Below are 24434 nucleotides of genomic sequence, written 5' to 3' on the forward strand. Positions count from 1 at the left end.
AAAGATGGAATTATTGAAGGGAGCCTGGGTGGCTCAGCCGGTTAAGCATCCGACATCAGCTCAGGTCATGGTCTCACGGTTCATGGGTTCAAGCCCCACATCAGCTCTGTGCTGACAGTTCACAGCCTACAGCCAGCTTTGGATTCTGTGTCTCCTTCTCTCTTTGTTCCTCCCCTGCAGGCACTCTGTCTCTCTTTCTCAAAAATAAAGATTAAAGAAAAAAAATTTTAAAGATGGAATTATTGAAAATACAGTCTGCAACTCTATTTTTTTGTTTTTGGTAAGATTTAAGACACTAATAAACAATTTTTAAAAACACTAGTCTAAATTACTATTATTGTAACGTTGGTTTGTAACTCTACATTTTTCCTTTCTAGAGAATAGATGAGACTAATGCATTAAAGCCCAATTTCTGCCATTTGCAATAATAATTGTTTCAATACACAATGTTTAAAGATGTATATCATTTCATCAATGAATGGAAGGGGATGAGAATGAAGCTTATAATAGCAAAGTTTTTCTGTTATCAAAGTTAAGCTGGTGTAAATTCAGCAAAAGTAACAGGATATAAAATCAACACAAAAATCAGCCGCATTTCTAACACTAACAATGTTAGTAAACACTGTCAATGAACAATCTGAAAAGGAAATTAACAAAACTATTTACCATTTACAAGAGCATCAAAAAGAATAAAATCTTTAGTAATAAACTTAATTAAGGATGGGAAAGACTTCTACAATGAAAACTACATTGTGAAATGTAGAAATTAAAGAAGACATAAGTACACAATACAAACAGTTAACCATAATGTAAACTATGGACTCTGGGTATTATGATGTGTTAATGTAGGTTCACCAGTTGTAACAACTGTACCACTCTGGTGGGGAATGCTGATAATAGAAGAAGCTATGCATGTATGAGGTAGGGAGTATACAGGAAATCTTGGTATCTTCCCCTCAATGTTGCTGTAAACCTAAAACTGCTCTTAAAAAAAAAACACCCACAAACCTCAATTTAAAAAAAAGAGTAGAGGGAGGAGCCAAGATGGCAGAACAGCATGGAAGTTTTTTGTGTGTCTCGTGTACATGAAATACAGCCAGACCAACACTAAACCATCCTACACACCTAGAAAACTGATTGGAGGATTAACACAACAATCTGCACAACCTGAACCACAGAATTCAGCAGGTATGCGGTGCAGAGGTGAACTTGGGGAGTGAGGAGCAGGAAGGGAGGTGCTTTTGCGAGTGGAGAGAGGACGGAGACTGGCGGGGGGGGGGGGGGGGGGGGGGGGGGGGGCGGAGGGCAGAGAATATGAGAAAAGCACCTCTCCCCAAAAGCAGCTGGAGAGAAAGTGGAAAACTGGAAACAGCCGCAGGGGCTAAACTAAAAAGGGAGAAAGGAGAAAGGAGAAAGGAGAAAGGAGAAAGGAGAAAGGAGAAAGGAGAAAGGAGAAAGGAGAAAGGAGAAAGGAGAAAGGAGAAAGGAGAAAGGAGAAAGGAGAAAGGAGAAAGGAGAAAGGAGAAAGGAGAAAGGAGAAAGGAGAAAGGAGAAAGGAGAAAGGAGACGATTTAAATTCCATTAAGACTGTAAACAAGGGGAGCGCAAAGGCTGCAATTCCACAGCTTGATACCTGGCGGTGCTCTGGTGGGAAGGGCGAATCCCCAGGAACAGAGTGGGGTCCGGGAGGTTCTCAGGCCATACAGGGAAAAGCGGTTCCACTGCTGGAGGGCATTTGGTAGAGACTGTTGAAGCCACCTGATCCCAGCAGACCCCAGAAAACGGCCACATTCGCTGGTGCTGGAACAAGGTCGTTAAGGGTGAAGCCTGGTGCCAGATGTGTGTTGTGATTTTCCATAATCCCTGAAACACTGCTGCTACACTATCTAGCAAACTTTTTCTGGGGCGGGCTGGCACCTGGCCACAGTCTCGTGGCACTGGCAGCAGCAGGGTCCAGCAAGCATTCCTGGGTGCAGCCAACATTCAACCATTGCTCATTCAGCCATTGCTCGGTGAGACCCTTCCCGCAGAGGGGCAGAATGGGTCAAAGCCACAGTCCTTCAGAAGTAAGGGGGCGGGGAAAACAGCCGCATCTGAGACAAAACTCAGGAGAGAGGTACTGCCTGGCGCCTGGTCACGGACAGTGAAAAAGCAGGAGTGGACGAAAGGTGAAGACAGCGGATGAGTGTACAACTGCTGATCCGGGAGAACAGAGCTCCAAAACTAGAGACTGGGCAGCTGGGTGGTGCCATTTTCACTGCTCCCGCACATGCGCAAACGCACCTACAGCACCGCAACACTCTACCCGCAGTAGGCTAGCAGCACCATCTAGTGGAGAGCGGAGCCATTAAACTGAGCCCCGCCCAACTGGGCCAACTTCGCTCTTCAAGAACACAAGTCTCACTGCCTGCCTAGTTTATGGACTATGAAGCGCTACACAGTCTGACCTCTAAGGGAAAACGAAGTAATTTCGGTCGTACTTCAATCTGTTAGCAGGTTCATCTATTCAATTTTTTTTTTCTCTTTTACACTTCTTTTTCTTGAATACAGAAAGAGAAAAAATTCATTTTTATTTTCAATTTTTATTAAAAATATTTTTCTTTAATTTTTATTACTATATTTTTATTTTTGTGTAAATTTTTTCAAATTCTATTTTACTTCCATCATTTTGTTAGTCTACTTCAGTGTATTCAACTTTTCAAATTTTCAAACGACTTCCTTTTTTTTCTATTTTGTCCTTTTTTCTCTTTCTCGTTTCTTTTTCTTGAATACAGAAAAAAAAATTCATTTTTATTTTTAATTTTTTTAAAAATATTTTTATTTTTTTCTACTACATTCTTCCCTTTGCGTACATTTTTTCAAATTCTATTTTACTCCCATCATCTCATTTTAGTGTACTTCAGTGTATTCATTTTTTCAGATTCTCAAATGACTTCCTTCCACCCCCCATTTTTCCCTCTAATCTGTCAAACCACTTTCAACACCCAGACCAAAATACACCTAGGATCTAGCATCATTTATTCGATTTCTGTGTGTGCGTGTGTGTTTTTAATATTTTAATTTTAATTAAAATTTTTCTACCTCATTAATTTCTTTTCTCCCTTCAAAATTACAAAAATGAAGGAATTCACCCCAAAAGAGCATGAAGAAATGACAGCCAGGGATTTAGCCAACAAAGATACAAGCAAGACGTCTGAACCAGAATTTGGAATCATGATAATAAGAATACGAGCTGGTGGGGCGCCTGGGTGGCGCAGTCGGTTAAGCGTCCGACTTCAGCCAGGTCACGATCTCACGGTCCGGGAGTTCGAGCCCAGCGTCAGGCTCTGGGCTGATGGCTCAGAGCCTGGAGCCTGTTTCCGATTCTGTGTCTCCCTCTCTCTCTGTCCCTCCCCCGTTCATGCTCTGTCTCTCTCTGTCCCAAAAATAAATAAACGTTGAAAAAAAAAAAAAAAATTAAAAAAATAAAAAAAAAAAAAAGAATACGAGCTGGAGTCAAAAATAGATCGGAATTCTTTTCTGCAGAGATAAAAGAAGTAAAAAACAGAATGAAATTAAAAATGCGATAACTAAGCTGCAATCACGGGAAGAATGCAGCGGCGGCAAGGATGGATGAGGCAGAAGAGATAATCAGTGATACAGAGGACAAACTTATAGGGAATAATGAAGCAGAAAAGAAGAGGGAGATTAAGGCAAAGGAGCACGATTTAAGAATTAGAGAAATCAGTGACTCATTAAAAAGGAACATCAGAATCATAGGGGTCCCAGAAGAGGAAGAGAGAGAAACAGGGGTAGAAGGGTTATGTGAGCAAATCATAGCGGAAAACTTTCCTAACCTGGAGAAAGACACAGACATCAAAATCAAGGAAGCACAGAGGACCCTCATTAGATTCAACAAAAACCGACCATCAACAAGGCATATCATACTCAAATTCACAAAACACTCAGGCAAGGAGAGAATCAAGAAAGCAGCAAGGGAAAAAAAGTCCCTAACCTACAAGAGAAGATACATCAGGTTTGCAGCAGACCTATCCACAGAAACTTGGCAGGTCAGAAAGGAGTGGCAGGATGTATTTAGTGTGCTGAATCAGAAAAATATGCAGCCAAGAATTCTTAATCCAGCAAGGCTGTCATTCAGAATAGGAGGAAAGAAAAAGTTTCCCAGACAAACAAAAATTAAAGGGAGTCTGTGACCACTAAACCAGCCCTGCAAGAAATTTTAAGGGGGACTCTCTGAGGGGAGAAAAGATGAAAAAATATATATATATATGTATATCGATATATATATCGATATACATATATATATATCGATATATATATCGATATACATACATATATATATATATGTATATCGATATATATACATATCAAAAGCAACAAAGATTACAAAGGACCAGAGAACACCACCAGAAACTCCAACTCTACAAGCATCATAACGGCAATAAATTCATCTTTCAGTACTCACTCTAAACATCAATGGACTCAATGCTCCAATCAAAAGACAAAGGGTAACAGAATGGATAAGAAAACAAGATCCATCTAGATGCTGTTTACAAGAGACCCACTTTAGACCTAAAGACACCTTCAGATTGAAAGTAAGGGGATGGAGAACCATCTATCATGCTAATGGTCAACAAAAGAAAGCTGGAGTAGCCATACTTATATCAGACAATCTAGACGTTAAATAAAGACTGCATCAAGAGATGCAGAAGGGCATTATATCATAATCAAGGGGTCTATCCATCAAGAAGACCTAACAATTGTACACATTTATGCGCCAAATGTGCGAGCACCCAAATATATAAATCAATTAATCACAAACATAAACTCATGGATAGTAATACCATAATAGTAGGAGACTTCAACACCCCACTCACAGCAGTGGACAGATCTAATGAAAAAATCCACAAGGAAACAATGGCTTGGAATGATACACTGGACCAGATGGACTTAACAGATATATTCAGAACATTTCATCCTAAAGCAGCAGAATGCACATTCTTCACGAGTACACATAAAACATTCTCCAGAGAAGAGCACATACTGGGACACAAATCAGCCCTAAGTAAGTACAAAAAGATCGAGATCATACTGTGCATATTTTCAGACCACAACACTAAGAAACTCGAAATCAACCAAAAGAAAAAAGTTGGAAAGGTAACAAATATTGGAGACTGAAGAACATCCTACTAAAGAATGAATGGGTTAACCAAGAATTTAAAGAGGAAATTAAAAAGTATATGGAAGTCAGTGAAAATGATAACACCACAACCTAAAACCTCTGGGACGCAGCAAAGGTGGTCATAAGAGGAAAGTATATAGCAATCCAGGCCTTCCTAAAGTAGGAAGAAAGATCTCAGATACACAACCTAACCTTACGCCTTAAGGAGCTGGGAAAAGAACAGCAAATAAAACCCAACACCAGCAGAAGACAGGAAATAATAAAGATTAGAGCAGAAATTAATGCTACCGAAACAAACAAAAAAAAAAACCAACAGTAGAACAGATCAATGAAAACAGAAGCTGGTTCTTTGAAAGAATTAACAAAATTGATAAACCACTAGCCAGTTTGATCAAAAAAAAAAAAAAAAAAAAAAAGGACCCAAAAAAATAAAACCAAGAATGAAAGGAGATCACAACCAACACAGTAGAAATAAAAACAATAATAAGAGAGTATTATGAGCAATTATATGCCAATAAAATTGACAATCTGGAAGAAATGGACAAATTCCTAGAAACATATACACTACCAAAACTGAAAGAGGAAGAAAAAGAAAACTTGAACAGACCCATAACCAGTAAGGAAATCAAATTAATAATCAAAATCTCCCAAAAAACAAGAGTCCAGGGCCAGATGGCTTTCCAGGGGAATTCTACCAAATATTTAAGGAACAGTTAACACCTATTCTCTTGAAGCTGTTCCAAAAAATAGAAAGGGAAGGAAAACTTCCAAACTCTTTCTAGGAAGCCAGCATTACCTTGATTATAAAACCAGAGACCCCACTAAGAAGAACTATAGACCAATTTCCCTGATGAACATGGACACAAAAATCCTCAACAAGATATTAGCCAACCGGCTTCAACAATACATTAAAAAAATTATTCACCATGAGCAAGTGGGATTTATACCTGGAATGCAGGGCTATTTCAATATCCACAAAACAATTAATGTGATTCATCACATCAATAAAAGAAAGGACAAGAACCATATAATCCTCTCAATAGATGCAGAGAAAGCATTTGACAAAATACAGCATCCTTTCTTGATAAAAGCCCTCAAGAAAGTAGGGACAGAAGAAGCATACCTCGAGATCATAAAAGCCATATATGAACGACCCAGCGCTAATATCATCCTCAATGGGGAAAAACTGAGAGCTTTCCCCTTACGGTCAGGAACAAGACAGGGATGTCCACTCTCGCCACTGTTATTCAACACAGTATTGGAAGTCTTAGCCTCTGCAATCAGACAACACAAAGAAATAAAAGGCATCCAAATCAGCCAGGAGGAGGTCAAACTTTCACCCTTCGCAGATGACATGATACTCTATATGGAAAACCCTAAAGATTCCACCAAACAACTTCTAGAACTGATTCATGAATTCAGCAAAGTTGCAGAATACAAAATCAACGCACAGAAATCAGTTGCATTCCTATATGCCAAGAATGAAGCGACAGAAAGAGAAATCAAGGAATCGATCCCATTTACAGTTGCACAAAAAAACAGAAAATACCTAGGAATAAATCTAACCAAAGAGGTAAAAAATCTATACACTAAAAACTATAGAAAGCTTATGAAAGAAACTGAAGACGACACAAAAAAATGGAAAAAGATTCCATGCTCCTGGATAGGAAGAACAAATATTGTTAAAATGTCAATACTACCCAAAGCAATCTACATATTCAATGCTATCCCTATCAAAGTAACATCAGCATTCTTCAGAGCTAGAATAAATAATCCTAAAATTTGTATGGAACCAGAAAAGACCCCAACTAGCGAAAGTGATCTTGAAAAAGAAAACCAAAGCAGGAGGCATCACAATCCCAGACTTCAAGCTATACTACAAAGCTGTAATCATCAAGACAGTACGGTACTGGCATAAGAACAGACACTCAGATCAATGGAACAGAACAGAGAATCCAGAAATGGATCCACAAACATATGGCCAACTAATCTTTGACAAAGCAGGAAAGAATATCCAATGGAATAAAAACAGTCTCTTCAGCAAGGGGTGCTGGGAAAACTGGCAGCGACATGCAGAAGAATGCACCTGGACAACTTTCCTACACCAGACACAAAAACAAACTCAAAATGGATGAAAGATCTAAATATAAGACAGGAAGCCATCAAAATCCTCGAGAAGAAAGCAGGCAAAAACCTCTTTGACCTTGGCAGCAACTTCTTACTCAACATGTCTCCAGAGGCAAGGGAAACAAAAGCAAAAATGAACTATTGGGACCTCATCAAAATAAAAACCTTCTGCACAACGAAGGAAACAATTAGCAAAACTAAAAGGCAACCAACAGAATGGGAGAAGATATTTGCAAATGACATTATCAGATAAAGGGTTAGTATCCAAAATCTATAAAGAACTTATCAAACTCAATACCCAAAAAACAAATAATCCAGTGAAGAAATGGGCAAAAGACATGAATGGACACTTCTCCAAGGAAGACATCCAGATGGCCAACCAACACATGAAAAAATGCTTAACATCACTCATCATCAGGGAAATACAAATCAAAACCACAATGAGATACCACCTCACACCTGTCAGAATGGCTAACATTAACAACTCAGGCAACAACAGATGTCAGTGAGGATGCAGAGAAAGAGGATCTCTTTTGCATTGTTGGTGGGAATGCAAGCTGGTGCAGCCACTCTGGAAAATGGTATGGAGGTTCCTCAAAAAACTAAAAATAGAACTACCCTACGACCCAGCAATTGCACTACTAGGCATTTATCCACGGGATACAGGTGTGGTGTTTCGAAGGGACACATGCACCCCAATGTTTATAGCAGCACTATCAACAATAGCCAAAGTATGGAAAGACCCCAAATGTCCATCCACAGATGAATGGATAAAGAAGATGTGGTATACATATACAATGGAGTATTACTCGGCAATCAAAAAGGAATGAAATCTTGCCATTTCCAACTACGTGGATGGAACTGGAAGGTATTATGCTAAGTGAAATTAGAGAAAGACAAAAATCATGACTTCACTCATATGAGGACTTTAAGGAACAAAACAGATGAACGTAAGGGAAGAGAAACAAAAATAATATACAGGGAGGGGGACAAAACAAAAGAGACTCATAAATATGGAGAACGAACAGAGGGTTACTGGAGGGGTTGTGGGAGGGGAGATAGGCTAAATGGGTAAGGGGCACTAAGGAATCTACTCCTGAAATCATTTTTGCACTATATGCTAACTAATTTGGACGTAAACTTTAAAAAATAAAAAAATTAAATTAAAAAAAATTAAATTAAATTAAAATTTAAAAAAGCGTAAGAGGCACCTGGGTGGTCAGTCAGTTGAGCGTCCAACTTCGGCTCAGGTCATGATCTCACAGTTCATGAGTTCGAGCCCCACTCTACGCTTGCTGTTGTCAGCCAGAACCCACTCTGGATCCTCTGTCTCCCCCTCTCTTTGCCCCTCCCCTGCTCACGCTCTCTCTCTCTCTCAAAAATGAATAAACATTTTTTAAAAAGAGGAAAAAAGAAGACATAACTAAGTGGAAAAACATCCATGTTTATAGATTGGAAGACTTAAAACTGTTAAGATGTCAAGATGTCAAGATGTCAGTCAATACTATCCAAAGCAATCTAAAGATTCCATACAATTCCCAGAATTGCAAGAAAAAAATTAATCTTCAACCACTGCATGAGTCTCTAATTTTGTTATATTAAAAACTGATAGACAAGAAGTCAAAAAATAAATAAGGATATAGAATACTTGACTAGTAAAATGAGTTAAATCTAATCTGACAGCTGTATAGAGAATCTTTCAGCAAACAAAAAAATAAGGATATAATTATGTTCAAGCAAACTAAGAACACTTTCAAAAATTGATCATGCATTAAGAGTCACAAAGACACAAAATAATTTCAAAGAACTTATACCTAAGACTATACTCTCCACCCATAATATAATATTGATATTGCCAATAAAACATTTTTAAATGTTTGGAAACTTAAAAAGGGACTCCTAAACAAACCAAAAACAAAAAAAGAAAACCACACTAGAAATGATAAAATAAGAACTGAGCAACAATAAAAGTACTACATTATCAAAATGTGTAATTCAACTCAAATTATAGCCTTCTTGTACATGTAACTAAACAGCATGAATGAATATGCTTAACTAAGACATTTTTTAAAAATATTTATTTTTGAGAGTGGAAAAGGGGCAGAGACGGGGACAGATGATCTGAAGCAGGTCCCCACTGACAGGAGAGAACCCAAGGTGGGGCTCGAACTCATGAACCGTGAGATCATGACCTGAGCTGAAGTCTGACGCCTAACCAACTGAACCACCCAGGCACCACTTAACTAATACATTTTAAATCAAGAAACGAGAAAAAGACAACTAAGTAAATCAAAAGAAAGCAGAAGTGTATTAGTCATGTTTTTTTTTTTTTTCTATATTTATGATGGTCTGACATAGCAGGGTCCTTTGGACCCAGAGAGGGACTCTCCCTCCCAGGTTTACCTAATGCCTAGATGACAATTTGCCTGAGAGCACATTTCTGATACATAACCAAGTAATCCAAAGCCTATACCCCCTACCTATCATCTCCTTTCAAAAATTCTCACATACTAAACCTGTATTCCCACTGTTCTAACTCACCCTGGGGCCAGGTACTAGACAGCCAGAGACAAATCCTATCACCCAGAGCTATAAATTATTCAAATTATCCAAACCTCAACTTGCTCAGGCTTGCCTACCCTGCCTCATCCATTCCTTCCCGCTTAACCACAATAAAGGCTCTGGACATGCTTTCCCCTTGCTCCTTCTGCCTCCTGACCAACCTTGGTGCTTCTCCATGTGGCACCATGATGTGGCAGGGAATGCTGTGTCTCCAGTTGCTAGGAAACTGAGAAAAACCTTCTTCCTTCTGACAGTCATTTCTATTCTGTGGGCCTTACTCTACCTGATTAAAACATCCTGGTTATATTTCAAGATAATCCCAGAGAAGGGAAGAATTTCTCAAACCTAAGAATCAAAAATTATTACCTAAAAGGAAATAAACATGGAAAAGATTGAAAAATGAGTACATTAAATCCTCTTCTTTCCTTCAAATAAGTTGAGAGACTTAATCTACACTGATTTTAAGTGCAGAGTTTAATAAGGGGTGCCTGGGTGGCTCAGTCAGTTAAACATCCGACTTCAGCTCAGGTCATCATCTCACAGTTTGTGAGCCCAAGCCCCATGTCAGGCTCTATGCTGACAGAGCAGAGCCTGGAGCCTGCTTGGAGTTCTGTGTCTCCCTCTTTCTCTGACTCTTCCCCACTCACACTCTCTCTCAAAAATAAATAAATATTTTTAAAAATAATTTTTTTAAAAACAGTATAGAGTTTAATAAGTCTTTTTCTGGAGTGGGGGGGGGGGTGATCAAACCATTTTATTGAGGAACTTTGGAGAAAGGTTCAAGGGGAGGAGGACAAGGAGATCGTTATGTCCCTGGCCCAGGCAGATCTTCCCAGCTTCGCAGTCGCTGAAAGATCTAATGAATCTTAATAAATGTACAAAATACATTTTGTGTTACATTTGTGTAACTTATACCACAATGAAGCTCTAAAACATTTTTATCGCTCAAAAAGTTCCCTTGTGCCCCTTTATAGTCAATCCTCTCCCCCTAGCAACTACTGATGGGCCTTCCGTCACTATAGTTTGCCTTTTCTTGAATTCCTTATAAATAAAGTCATACAAGTGACCATATTAAAATTTAAAACTCACGTTCCTCAGATCCTCGTTATCAAAAACATCAATTTACTTTTTGAAAAATATAATAAAAAAGCTTACTAAAACTGAAAAAATTCTAGTAGGATTAGGATCACTGCAAAATACACACAGCAACTTATCAGACATAAAGCTGATCAGGTGGCGTAATGGGGTTGGGACTCTAGCACTGTGGAAGGCAGCAGAATTTACACTTACTTAAATGATATTGCCTTCCCTATCCAAAGTGTCCCTCAACAGTACCTCTGCCCAGAACCATCATCCAATGGCTTCAAAATGCTTGCTTTATCAAAATCCATCTCAACATCACCCCAAACCAAAAGATCTATTTAATGGTGAAGCATATGACCATGGCATCCAGTGGTCCTACCACATATAACATCACCAAGAAACTGTCAGACTAATAAAATGATGGAATGGTATACTAAAAGTTCAGCTAAACAGTCACCTTGTTGGTCTCCTAGGATGCAGTATATGCACTGAACCATTGGCTATGGTGTTATATCCCTAATATCTAGGATACATAAGTCCAGAAACCAAGGGGCACAAGTTGGATCGACACTTTCCACCATCAATGCCAGTAACTCACTTGTGGAATCTGAGTTTCCCCTTCCCATGATTTACAACTTCTCATATATTAGAAGTCCTGAGGGTACTGCTTCCACCAGAGGACAGTGAGGGTTCCATTAAACTAAAAAGGTATGACCACTACTTGGTCATTTTGGGCTCCTCATGTTGATAGACTAGCAGGCAAAGGAAGGAAAAACTATACTAGCAATGATAACTGACTCCGATTGTCATTAGGAGTTGTACACAACTGGGGTAGGGAACAGTCTGTCTGAAACTCAGAATGTTTCCATACTTGGTATTACAGTAAACAGAATGTTGCAGCAACCATGGCTCAAAAAGGGTAAGGCAACTAAAGGCTCAAATCCCTCAAGAATGAAAGTCTAGAAGTCACAAGCAACTTAAAGTAGCTGAACTGCTAGCCTAGCATAAGGGAAATAGAGAATGGGTGGTGAAAGAAGGAAATTATGAATACTTATTCCTGCTTCAATAACAGATGCAGCAGCAGGCAGTACTAGCTTGCACCAGTAACCCTTCTTAAATTTCTGTTGAAGAGCCTGCAGTGAATTAGATCCAAGTAGATCTGAGCAGAGCAAGAAGTAGATTTGTGGTAATTTGCTAAACAGCAGTAGGAAACTAATACACTAGCATCAAAGGATAGGCCAACAGCAAGAGGTGGATTCTGTCAGAAAGCTCTTCTATTTCACCTTCATGCTGTCGGTCTCTCCTTTGATGCTAGCTCTAACAGTAGTCTCCTACTGCTGTGTAACAAATTGCCATATATTTAGTGGCTTAGAACACAAATTTGTTATCTTAAAGTTCTAAAGATAAGAATTTCAAAACAGGTTTCACAGAACTACAATCAAAGTCTGCATTCCTTCAGGAACTCTAGGAGAAAATGCATTCCTTGTCTATACCAAACTCTAGAAGCTGCCTATATTCCTTGGCTCTCAGCCACCTCATGACAAATCTCTGCTTCCATTATCATATCTCTTAGACTGACATTTTTGCCTCCCCGTTATAAAACAAAGCTCTTTGTGATTACACTGGGCCCACCCAGATAATTCAGGAAAATCTCACTATCTACAAAGTCTCTTTTGTGACATATTCACGGGTTTAGAGGATTAGGATATAGACATCTTTGGGAGATCATTATTCTGACCACCACACCTGTCATAAGCTCAGGCTAATGGTTCCAGGTAAGTTTTGACTTATTCCCCACACAGAACACACTGGGATTCGTTTGCTTTCTGCTCTGGGGCTCTTTTGAGGCCATGAAGTGCGACAGCACAAGGAACCAACCCACTTGGCTGGCTCTTGTGTGGAATCTTAAAGTGGTGAAGGCAAAAGATTTTATACTACCCCAGGGCAACTGCCAACTAATGGAGAACAAAAGCAGGCAACAGTTTACTCCTGTCCATCCATGAGGAGACAATTTGAGAAGCACCTATATTCTCAGAAGTTCCCACTACAACTGAGCCCTAGTTGCCACAGCAGTTGAGTAATTCAATAATACATTCTTGTACTAGCTTTCCTTCTTATTTACCCTGGTCCTTTATTCTTGTTCCCTAGGATCACCTGTCAAATAAATTACCTGCACATAACTCCTTGCTTTTAGACTACTTTAGGGGAGATGGTGGGGAGGAAAACTAGTGAACACAGTTAGGTAAAGAGTTTTAGACACATCGATGGGAAACACAATGATTTAATAAAATGAAAGCTATAGGGGCGCCTGGGTGGCTCAGTCGGTTGAGAGTCCAACTTTGGCTCAGGTCATGATCTCACTGTTCGTGAGTATGAGCCCCACGTCGGGCTCTGTGCTGACAGCTTGGAGCCTTGAGCCTGGAGCCTGGAGCCTGCTTCGGATTCTGTGTCTCCTTCTCTCTCTGTTCCTCCCCTGCTTGTGCTCTGTCTCCCCTTCTCTCAAAAATAAAGATTTTTAAAAATTTAATTGATAAATAAATAAATGAAAGCTATATGCAAAGTAAGGGATCTAGTCTTGATACTATCATTCTAAAACGGAGTCAAATCTCTTCCCCAAATTTTATTTATCAATTGAAAAACAAATAGTTTAACTTCTATGATTATAGTTCATTTCACCTCCAATTTTTTTAATGATACAATGTACAGCATTAAGATTGCTTAAAGAGGACAAGAGAAAGACAGAGTTGTGAGATTATCACCAAAGAGGCCATCCAAGGAAATTTTTGAAATAAGCCAGTCAGAAGGTAATGTGGTTTGGATTTGAAAAGCAACAGAGAAACCAGAACCTTCATATACTGCTAGTGGGAATGTAAAATGGTACAGCCAATTTGGAAAACAGCTCAGCAGTTCCTCAAAGTCTAAACATAGTTAACCTTTAGCCTAGGAATTCCATTCCTAGTTATATGGCCAAGATAAATGAAAACATATATTCACATAAACACTTATAAAATGAAGTTGGACCCTTACCTTACACTATAAACAACAAGAACTCAAAATGCATCAAAGACACAAATAAGCTGCAAGCATAAATCTCTTAGAAGAAAACAAGGCAAAAGCATCACAACACTGAATTTGGCAGTAATTTCTTGGATCTGACTCCAAAAGAACGGGCAACAAAAAAAATAAACTGGACATCATCAAAATTATACTCTTTTGTGTATCATGTAATGGGAAATAATATTGCAAGTCATACATATGATAGGGGATTAATATCCAGAATACATAAAGAACTCTTATAACTCTACAGCAAAAAACCAAACAATCCAATTAAAAAATGGGCAAAGGACTTGAATAGGTATTCCTCCAAAGAAGATATACAAATGGCCAATAAGCACAAAACAGGATGTTCAACATCACTAATCATTAGGAAAATGCAAATCAAAACCATAATGAGGTAACATATTAGGACAACTATTTTCAAAACAGAGAAAATAAGGGTTGGAAGACATGGGCAAATTAGAACTCTTATGCACTGCTGGTAGGAATGCAAAATGGTGCAGTCACTGTGGAAAACAGTTTACCATTTCCCCAAAGTATCAAAAATAGAGTTATCATATGATCCAGCAAAAAAAAAAAAAAAAAAACAATGAAAGCAGGGTCATGAGTAGATATTTACACACCCATATTCAGAATAGAATTATTCCTAATAGCAAAAAAGCAGAAGCAAACAAGTGTCTATCGATAGGTGAATGGGTAAATAAAATGTGATGCATACAATCAGTGGGATTTATCACTAGCCTTTTAAAAGAAGGAAATTTTGACACCTGCTATAATATGGATAAACTGTGATGACATTACATTAAGTTAAATAAGCCAATTATAAAAGGACAAATATTGGATGATTCTACTTATATAAGGTTCCTAGAGTAGTCAAATACATAGAGACTGAAAATAGAATGTTGATTGCCAGGGCGGGTGCTGGAGGAATGAAAGAATGGGAATTTAGTGTTTAATGGATAGAATTTCATTGAAGATGAAAAAGTTGTGGAAATATATGGTCATAATGGTTGTACAACAGTGTGAATGTACTTTAAGCCACAGAACTATACACTTTATGTTATGTATATTCTACTACAATAAAAAAAATAAATGTTCATAGCAGTATTACTCATAATAGTAATAGTTTCTCCCATAAAAGGGAGAAACAACACAAATGTTCATCAACTGATAAGTAGATAGATAAAATGTGGTATATCCAGGGGTGCCCGGGTGGCTCAGTCAGTTAAGCATCTGACTCGGTTTCAGCTCAGGTTTTAGGAGTTCAAGCCCTACACTGGGCTCTGAGCTGAAAGTGAGGAGCCTGCTTGAGATTGTTTATCTCTCTCCCTCCCTCTCTCTCTGGCTCTCCCCCACTAGAGCTGTCTCTCTCTCAAAATAAATAAATAAACTTTAAAAAAGTGGTATATCTATACAATGGAATATTATTTAGCAATAACAAGGAATGAAGTTCTGATACATGTTTTAACATGGATGAATCTTAAAAACATTATGGTAAGTGACAGAAGCCAGTCACAAAGGACTACATATTGTATGATTCCATTTACATGAAATGTCCAGAATGAACAAATCCATAAAGACAGAAAGCAGATTAATGGTTGCCTAGGGCTGGGAGTAGGGGAAGCTAAAGAGTGATGACTAATAGGAATGTGGTTTCTTTAAGGTGTGATGCAAATGTTCTAAATTGTGGTGATGGTTGCAAAACTCTGAAAATACTAAAAGCCACTGAATCGTACACTTTAAATGGGTGAATTGTATCTCAAAAGAGCTTTTTTTTTCTTTTAAGCCAACAGACCAACAAGTGACTGAATGGAATTGTAAAATGAAGCAAAGGGATAAATAAAAGATAACTAAGAGAGGACAGAAACACCAGAGTTTAAATTCTTGCTCTGCCATTTATTATCTGTGTGACACTGAGCAAGTTACCTAAACTCTCTGAGCTTCAGTAACATCTACCTATGGGTGGCTATGAAAACTAAACAAAATAATACATAAAACACTTAGTATAGTAACTGCTATATGGCTGTCCTTCCCTCCCTTATCCTCCTACCTAATGCTAAAAATTCCACCACCAATTGTATGGATATAAATTCAATGATACTTATTATGTGAATTTTACAATTAGGAAGCCATGTCTCCCCTGGGTAGCAAATAACCTAAAAGTCACCAATTATATTTTAATGGCAAAGCTATTTTATTTTATTTTAATTCCAATATTGTTAACATATAGTATAATATTAATTTCAGGCATACAATATAGTGTTTCAACAATTCCATACATCACCCAGTGCTCATTACAAGTGCACTCCTTAATCCCCATCACCTATTTCACGGATCCCCCTACTCACCTCCCTTCTGTTAACCATCAGTATGTTCTCTATAGTTAAGAGTCTGTTTCTTGGCTTGTCTATTTTTTTTCCCTTGCTCTGTTTTTTTTTTTGTTTGTTTGTTTATTTATTTTTGAGAGAAAGAGAGAGCACAAGTGGGAGAAGGGCAGAGAGAGGAGACACAGAATCCAAGGAAGGCTCCAGGCTCTGAGCTGTCAGCACAGAGCCCAAGGGACTCGAACTCATGAACCATGAGATCATACCTGAGCCAAAGTCAGATGCTTAACCAACCGAGTCACCCAGGCTTCCCTCATTTGTTTTGGTTCTTAAATTCTACATGTAAGTGAAATCATCTGGTATTTATCTTTCTCTGACTTTTTTCACTTTGCATTAATGCTTTCTAGCTCCATCCATGTCATTGCAAATGGCAAGATTTCCTTCTTTGTAATGGCTGAATAAAATATTCTATTGTATCTATATACCACATCTTTATCCATTCATCAGCCAATGGACGCTTACATGACAAAGCAATTCTCAACTGCTAATTCACAGCAAGTTAAAACCCAATGCAAAGGAAAGATAAATTTAAACAGCTCTTTTCACCAATTATCTCTCAACTTCTTTATGTCTCCCCTTGTGTCTTCTTTCTTTACCTATTTGCCTTCTACCTTATCCTTTATTCCAAAGTTTTATTCTTAGACTGCTACTGATCATGAGAAAGGCAACATCTTACTTTTTTCCATTATAATAGATGTTAAGATATGAATATATTTCATATATAATGACTGATGATACAAGATATGATATAGTACCAAACTCTAATCAGCTAACCCACCCAAGTACCCTAAACAAAAAGATGAACAAACTTTAAAAGATGAGAATAAAAAGGAATGCAAGAAAGCTTCCATTTTCCCTTGTGTTAATGACTCTCATACTTGTTCAGCTGGAGATAGAATCCTGCAACAATTGGAATTTCTCCATACTATCCACAAGTGAAGTTCCACCACCAAAAAGAGTCAGATGCTTTAAGCTGGTATTAGTGCAATCTGACATATTAAACTATGCTTCCAATTTAAATATACTCTACTCTTTATTTAAATATACCTCCATTTAAATGTTAAATAATAATTTATTCAAACTATCTTAAAGGACAATGACTTTCCAAGGGGCATGTGCATTATAAATGCTTCCAGAATAAGACTGAATAAACCGATATGGTTAAGAAAAATAACCATTGTGATGACACAATTCCTACTAAAAACATTTCAACAAAAGTTCTTAAGTGGTATCTCTATATAAACTTTTAGTACAATTTTAACTTACTATAACATTTAAGAATATAACTCTAAAGTTGCTACAGAAGACCAGTACTTTTTTCTCCCTCTGCAAACTCCTTAATGCTCCTTAATCCCTAACTGTACTGTCCCATTGTATTTTACTTCAAAATGTTTATTGGACATGGTGCATGAATTTAAGTATATTAAGTGTTTTTAATACAATATATTAATAATCCTCACAACAATCTTAAGAAGCAGGTATTAATATCACCATTTTATAACCTTAATGAAAGGTTAATGAAGGTTCTAACACTTTAGAACCTTCAAATACATTATCACAAGGAATAGCCATACTAGAAGCACCCAAGCTAACCATCACTCTTTCCTAAAACTCTTTTCTGGTTTCCTTAACCCTATACTAAATTGGTTCTCTTCCTCCTCTCCACCTACTCCTCCTGGTCTCTATTTGTGGCTCCTCTTTTTTCTCCCCTTGAGTCATTTGCTCTTCTCAATGTATACCCTCCCTCCCAACAGATCTTCTATTTGTGTGTGTGTGTGTGTGTGTGTGTGTGTGTGTGTGTGTGTGTGTGTGCGCGCGCGCTCAGAACGGGCAAGCATGAAGGGGGGGGAGGGTGGAAAAAACGGGGAGGGGGAGGTTGAGAGAGACTCTCAAGCAGGCTTCACGCTTAGTGCAGAGCCTGACACAGGCTCAATCCCACAACCCTGGGATCATGATCTGAGCCAAAACCAAGAGTCAGACGCTTAACTGATTAAGCCACCCAGGTGCCCCAGATCATCCATTTTTATGGCTTCATCTTATCACTATTGGCCGGCTGACTCCCAGGTCTGTAATTCCAATTGTGTTCTCTAATCCAAACTATTATTCCTCAACATTTCTTCTTTCAATACCTCAAATTCAACATGCAACAATCCTAACCAGTTATAATCTCCAAAAAGCCAACTCTTCTAACCTTCTTACTCACGTCTGGTAATCACAAAGCATCATCATCCCATTCACCCAGACTCCCCCCCTTAAGTCACACAGCAATTTCTGTTGTGTTTTCCTTTGAAATGTCCCTCATTCATCCTTTTTGGTTCCACTGATACAGACTCCACTAAAACCCAAGTCCTCAGCAATTCATCTAAATTATCATGAGCTCTTCGTTATTATTCACTCTGGTCTCTCCACTTTGGTTTGTGTATAATAAATAGTCTTTCATTCATACAACACACTTATGAAATGACTAGCGTATGCTAAGTACTGGCTGGGCAGCAGAAATTGAACAGTGAGAAAAAAAGACATCTCTTTCTAGCAGAGGACACAGGAAAAGCAAACAAAATGTTCACATAAAAAATTATAGATTGTGACAAATGCTATGATACATACAAACACATTGCTTTCGTAAGGGACAGAACTAGAAGGGCTACTTCAGAAATTTAGTTAGAGATGGAATTTAGCTGACATTTTAAGATGAAAAGGAGAGAGTCATGTAAATATTTAGAGTTCTCTAAGCAAAGGAAACCACAAAACACATAGGTTCTAGGAGGGAAAAAGCCTGGCGTGTTTTGAGAAATGACCTAGTCTAATGTGGCTTGAGAATAATAAAGGAAAAAGTGATACAAAGTAAGGATGAAACAGACATAGGCCAGTTTTGTTCTATGCATTAAAAAAAGTCCTTAGGGGTACCTAGGTGGCTCCCTCAGTCAGCTAAGTATCCGACTCTTGGTTTCGGCTCGGGTCATGATCTCACACAATTCGTGAGTTCAAGCCCCACATCAGGCTTTGTGCTGACAGTGCGTTGCCTGCTTGGGATTCTCTCCCTCTCTCTCTGCCCCTTCCCTACTCACTCTTTCTGTCTCTCTCAAAAATGAACCTTAAAAATAAATTTTTTTAAATAAAGTTCTTAAACAGTTTTAAGCAAGAAGTTCTAATCTAGTATACACTGTGACAGAGACTGCTAGTGCTCATTAAGATCTGTGTTCTCCTTTCCTTCATTAGCACATTGCTATACTACATTTCCCAGTCACCCCTGTAGTTAGGTGGGATCATGTGACTCAGTTCTGACTAATGGAATCTGGGTGAAAGTGATACATGCCACTTCCAATATGGGGACTAAAAGCTTCTTCTATACTCCCTTCTCTTTTCAAAACAACCCCAAAAGCCACATGGTGGTAACAGTGATGACTTAAAAAGATATAGGAGCCTCTTTCCCTGAATGACTGCATGGAACAGAGGTATCCCAACTCCTACTCCATTACACATATACACTAGACTGTAATGTGAGAAAGTAATAGAAACCTCCACTGTGTTAAGCCACAAAGATTTGTTGCTCACTAGGGCTGTTAGCATACCATGACTAATACAGAAATCTTAAAAACATTTCTCTGCCTGCTCTATCAAGAATGAGTTAAAAGGAAAGAAAAACCACAACTGATACATTTCTGTCAAGACTCAACAACCACCCAATGAAAAAACAAAGAACTTAAGACATTTCTCCAAAGATATATAAATGGCCAATAAACATAGTACAGGATGCTCAACACTGCTTATCATTAGGAAAATGCAAACAGAAACCACAATGAGCTAAAACCCTATACCCATTAAGATGGTTACTATCAGAAAAAAGAAAGAAAGAAAGAAAATAACAAGGGATTGGTAAGGATTTGGAGAAATTGGAATCTTTGGGCACTGTTGATGGAAATGTAAAGTGTGCACTGTTGGTGGGAATGTAAAATGGTAGAGATCTTTCCTACAGATATAAATTTGTAAAGCATCCACCTATTGATACTACTTAAAAGTCACAGGACTGAGTATAAGAGGGAAGTAACTCCAGAACAAAGTTCTAAAATGCCAATATAAAAAACTAAGCAAATGAAAGATATCATTTATTCAACTCCAAATTCCTTGCAAATTTCCTAAATTAAATATGCAGACATCAGGTATTCTATTAATTTCACTGTCATACAGCTACCAATGCCTTCTTACCTGGTACAATCTGGACTTACTGCTCTTTTATTAGATAATCAGCATTCAGGGAATCCTCTTTACTATCACCTTAGGATTCCCTTTGTCTCTCTAAATCTGATTTCCTGTTTCCTGTATCTTTCACCTTCTCTTTTATGGAGGTTTTCTCCTTCCTTTTGGTGGGTAGAACAAATCACACATTAGCTTTCTGAGAAAGGAAGTAGGGAAGAGAAATTTGTGGAGACCTTGCATGTCTGAAAATGTCTACACTCTAAACTTATGCTTAATTTGACTGGGAAAACAATTCTAACTTGGAAATCATTTCCTCAGATTTTGAGAGCACTGCTCACTACCTTCTGGCTTGTGAGTGTGCAGTTGAGAATACTGAATCTTTGTAATGACTCATTTCCCCTACCTCTGGATGTTCTTTGTTCTATGTATTTCAAACTTTCATGAGGACATACCTCAGTGTCTATGTGTACTAGCTAGTTATTGCTCCTGGCTTCAAACCTAGTTCTCTACTCTGTAATGTTGGGAGGCTGGAACCCTATAAATCACATATCTCTTTTGCTAGCTGACTCCCTATCAGACTCTGTATTCTCCATACAAGAAAGACACTAGAAGACTAAAGGAGGGAACAAGGAGATACTCCTTCAGGTCAGCATCAACCAACAACCATCAACCAACAAACTTCACTCTGGCAACAGCAATGATTCCAGCAGCAGCAACTGACTCCAGTTAGCAATTTTTTTTTTGCTTTTGTGCTTTTCCTGCCATTCACAGACCACCCTAAAATACCTTTACTTTCTGAACAGGTAGCAACTCCTCAGAAGTTTCAGTTTCGGCTCCTCCGGACCACTCTTCATGCTTCTAAATCCCAAGATCTTCTTCCAGCCCTAGAAGCTAGTAATTTACTTCTTATAGTTACTATCTGTATGATACCTGAGTATTCCTTTAGTGTCTTTTCAGTTCTCCAGTTATCTAGTGTATTGGTTTTTGAGGGCTGCTATAACAAAGAAACACAAACTAGGTTGGCTTACACAAATATCCATCTCACAGTTGTGGAGGCCAGAAGTCCAAAATCAAGGTACTGGCGATGTTCTAGGTAACTAGGTAAGGATCTGTTCTAGGACTCTCTCCTAGCTTGTGGTAGCCTCAAGCATTCCTTGGCCTGTAGATGGCCATGTTCTCTCTATGCCTGTCTTCATCCAAATTTGTCTAAATTCCTCCACTGTTATTAAAGAATGCCAATCATATTGCATTAGGGCACACTCCACTCACCTCATTTTAACTTGATTTACCTCTGTAAAGTCTGTATTTCCAAATAAGGTCACACTCTGGGATGCTGAAGGACTAGGACTTCAACATATCTTTTTGAGGTGACACTATTCAACCCATAATATAGCTAAACAACTCTTTATATTAAATTCTGTTATAAGTAATGTGGTCTCCATTTTCCTGACTAGTCCCAGATTCAAGGTATACATTTATTTTCATCCATTTTCCTGAGTACCAAAAGGCCTCTCAATTTGTAAAATGGGGTTCCTCAACTCTGGGGATTTTTCTTCATTATTTCACTGATAATTTTTCTCCACTCTTTTCTCACTGGCATTTCTGTTATACAGAAATTCACCTCCTGGACTGACCTTTTATCTTTTTATAACCTATTTTCCATATTTTCCTCTATTTTATTAAAGATCTCTCTTTCAACTTCTTCTGTTTTTTCTTACTATTATGCTCTAATTTTAAAGAATTATTTTTTGTTCTGACTGTTGCAAAAAAAATTTTTTTCCAATTGATCTCATGTTAAAAGCTTACTTCATGCACCTGGTGATCCTTGATTGTCTGCTCATATTTAAAACTAGGGCCCTAGAGGCAGCCTGGCTGGCTCAGTCAGTAGAGCATGTGACTTTTGATCTCAGGATGGTGAGTTTGAGCCCTATGTTTAGCATAGAAATCACTTTAAAAGAAATGAATAAGTGAATAAGTGAAATAAATGAAATAAATGAAATAAATAAATAAATAAATAAAGGTCCTGGGCTGGAATGGTTGCAAGTAGAGATCATCATTCAGGTCATCATGATCTAAAGCCAAAAATCAAAACAAAACCAAGTAAAAATTTGCTTGGGTTGAGTGAATTATAATTATTAAAAGTTAATAATGGGTTCTTTCCATCATTTTAGAACCTGTGGAGGCCTGCTGGGAACAGGACTCCTAAAACGACAAATATATCTGGAAGGCTGTGGTCTAAGGCCATTTTTGCTGGCCATAAGCAGGTTCTCTGAAATCAGAGGGAACACACAGCTCTTCTTAAAATTGAAGGTGTTTATGCTCAAGATGAAACTGAGTTCTATCTAGGCAAGAGATGTGCTTAATGTACAAAGCAAAAAACACAGTGACTCTTAATGGCAAACTGAACAAAACCAGAGTAATCTGTGGAAAAATAACGTGCTCACAGCAACACTGGCATGGTTCATGCCAAATTCTGAAGCAACCTTCCTGCTAAAGCCATTGGCCACAGGATCCAAATGATACTATACCCCTCAAGCATTTACATTTACTGAAAAATAAAGGTGTAGATTTGTTCTCGTTTAAAGAAAAAAAAGAGTAAATATGGAAAATGAACCAGACCACAAAAATGTCTAACAGAGCCTCTGTGCCAAGACTACTGAAGAAGAGCTGAATAAGTCTTTCAATCTTGAACCTTCAGTTTCAAAATTCTCTTACATGGATCTAGACAAGGAACTGGAGTTAAAAAATGATGTGACTGGGGCAGCTGGGTGGCTCAGTCGGGCATCCAACTCTTGATTTCGGCTCAGGTCATGATCTCATGGTTCATGAGACTGAGCCCTGCATGAGAGTCCATGCTGACAGTGAATCCCTGCTTGGGATTCTCTCTCTACCCCTCCCCCACTTACAAGTACATTCTCTCTCCCCCAAAATAAATAAACTTAAAAAAAAATAATCTGACTGATGACAAGGAGTTTGATATCCCTTACAGCTGATACTCCTCCAACATTGGAAAGCATAATCAGTAAGACTGATGATGAAGAGGAGTCTTTTATTCTTGAGGATCTTACATTGTTAAACATTGATACTACTGATTCTCACTCCTATGATACTTCATCTGTAGCAAGTTCAGATAGTGGTGACAAGACAAACTTAAAAATGAAGAAGAAATTACCTGATTCTTTTTCACTCCTTGGATTAGGCAACATTCACTACTGAAAGGAATTTCTGCCCAGATAGGGTCTGTAGCTAACAAAGTAGATGCGGGCTTGCCTACAGCAATTAGTGTCCAATCTAATAGCAGCACATCTCATGAATTGGCTTAATATGTGATCAGAATCAAGCTTTGCAACTAGGAAGCACTAGTGTTTTAGGACAGTATGGAACCATCTCTGCCCTCAGTATCAACAACGATTACTCAAGACTTCTCTGTGGCTTTGCTAAAGGACCTACCATGATGTGGGATTTGGCCAATGGAAAACTTCTAAGATCAGTAACAGATGTTCATCCTCCAGGAATAGTAATATTGCATATTAAGTTTATAGATGATCCAACTCTTGCAATCTATAATGACAGCAGAGGCTGTTTTTGCATTGACATTAAAGAGCAATGGGAAAAAGAACATGTGAGTCTAGGTGTCTTTTAAGTGGTTCCAAGGGTGAAGTTTGCTGTATTGAGCCTCTCCATTCTAAGCCTAAGTTGAAAGATCCAGCTCATCACACAGTTTTTTCCTTATCAGCCATGGCATTCTTTTCTTAAAAAATTTTTTTAATGTTTATTTACTTTTGAAAGAGAGCACAAGCAGGGAGGGGCAGAGAAAGAGGGAGACACAGAATGCAAAGCAG

At 38.2% G+C, this 24434-nt stretch overlaps 1 protein-coding gene across 4 annotated transcripts in view; it reads right to left on the minus strand.

The window, feature by feature from the left end:
• NCK1 (NCK adaptor protein 1) overlaps nt 1–24434 on the minus strand; it is an 89233-nt gene that overhangs the window by 52134 nt on the left and 12665 nt on the right. The gene's annotated exons all lie outside the window — the stretch shown is intronic.

Source organism: Panthera leo, chromosome C2 (genome assembly GCF_018350215.1).
Source record: "Panthera leo isolate Ple1 chromosome C2, P.leo_Ple1_pat1.1, whole genome shotgun sequence".
NCBI lineage: Eukaryota > Metazoa > Chordata > Mammalia > Carnivora > Felidae > Panthera > Panthera leo.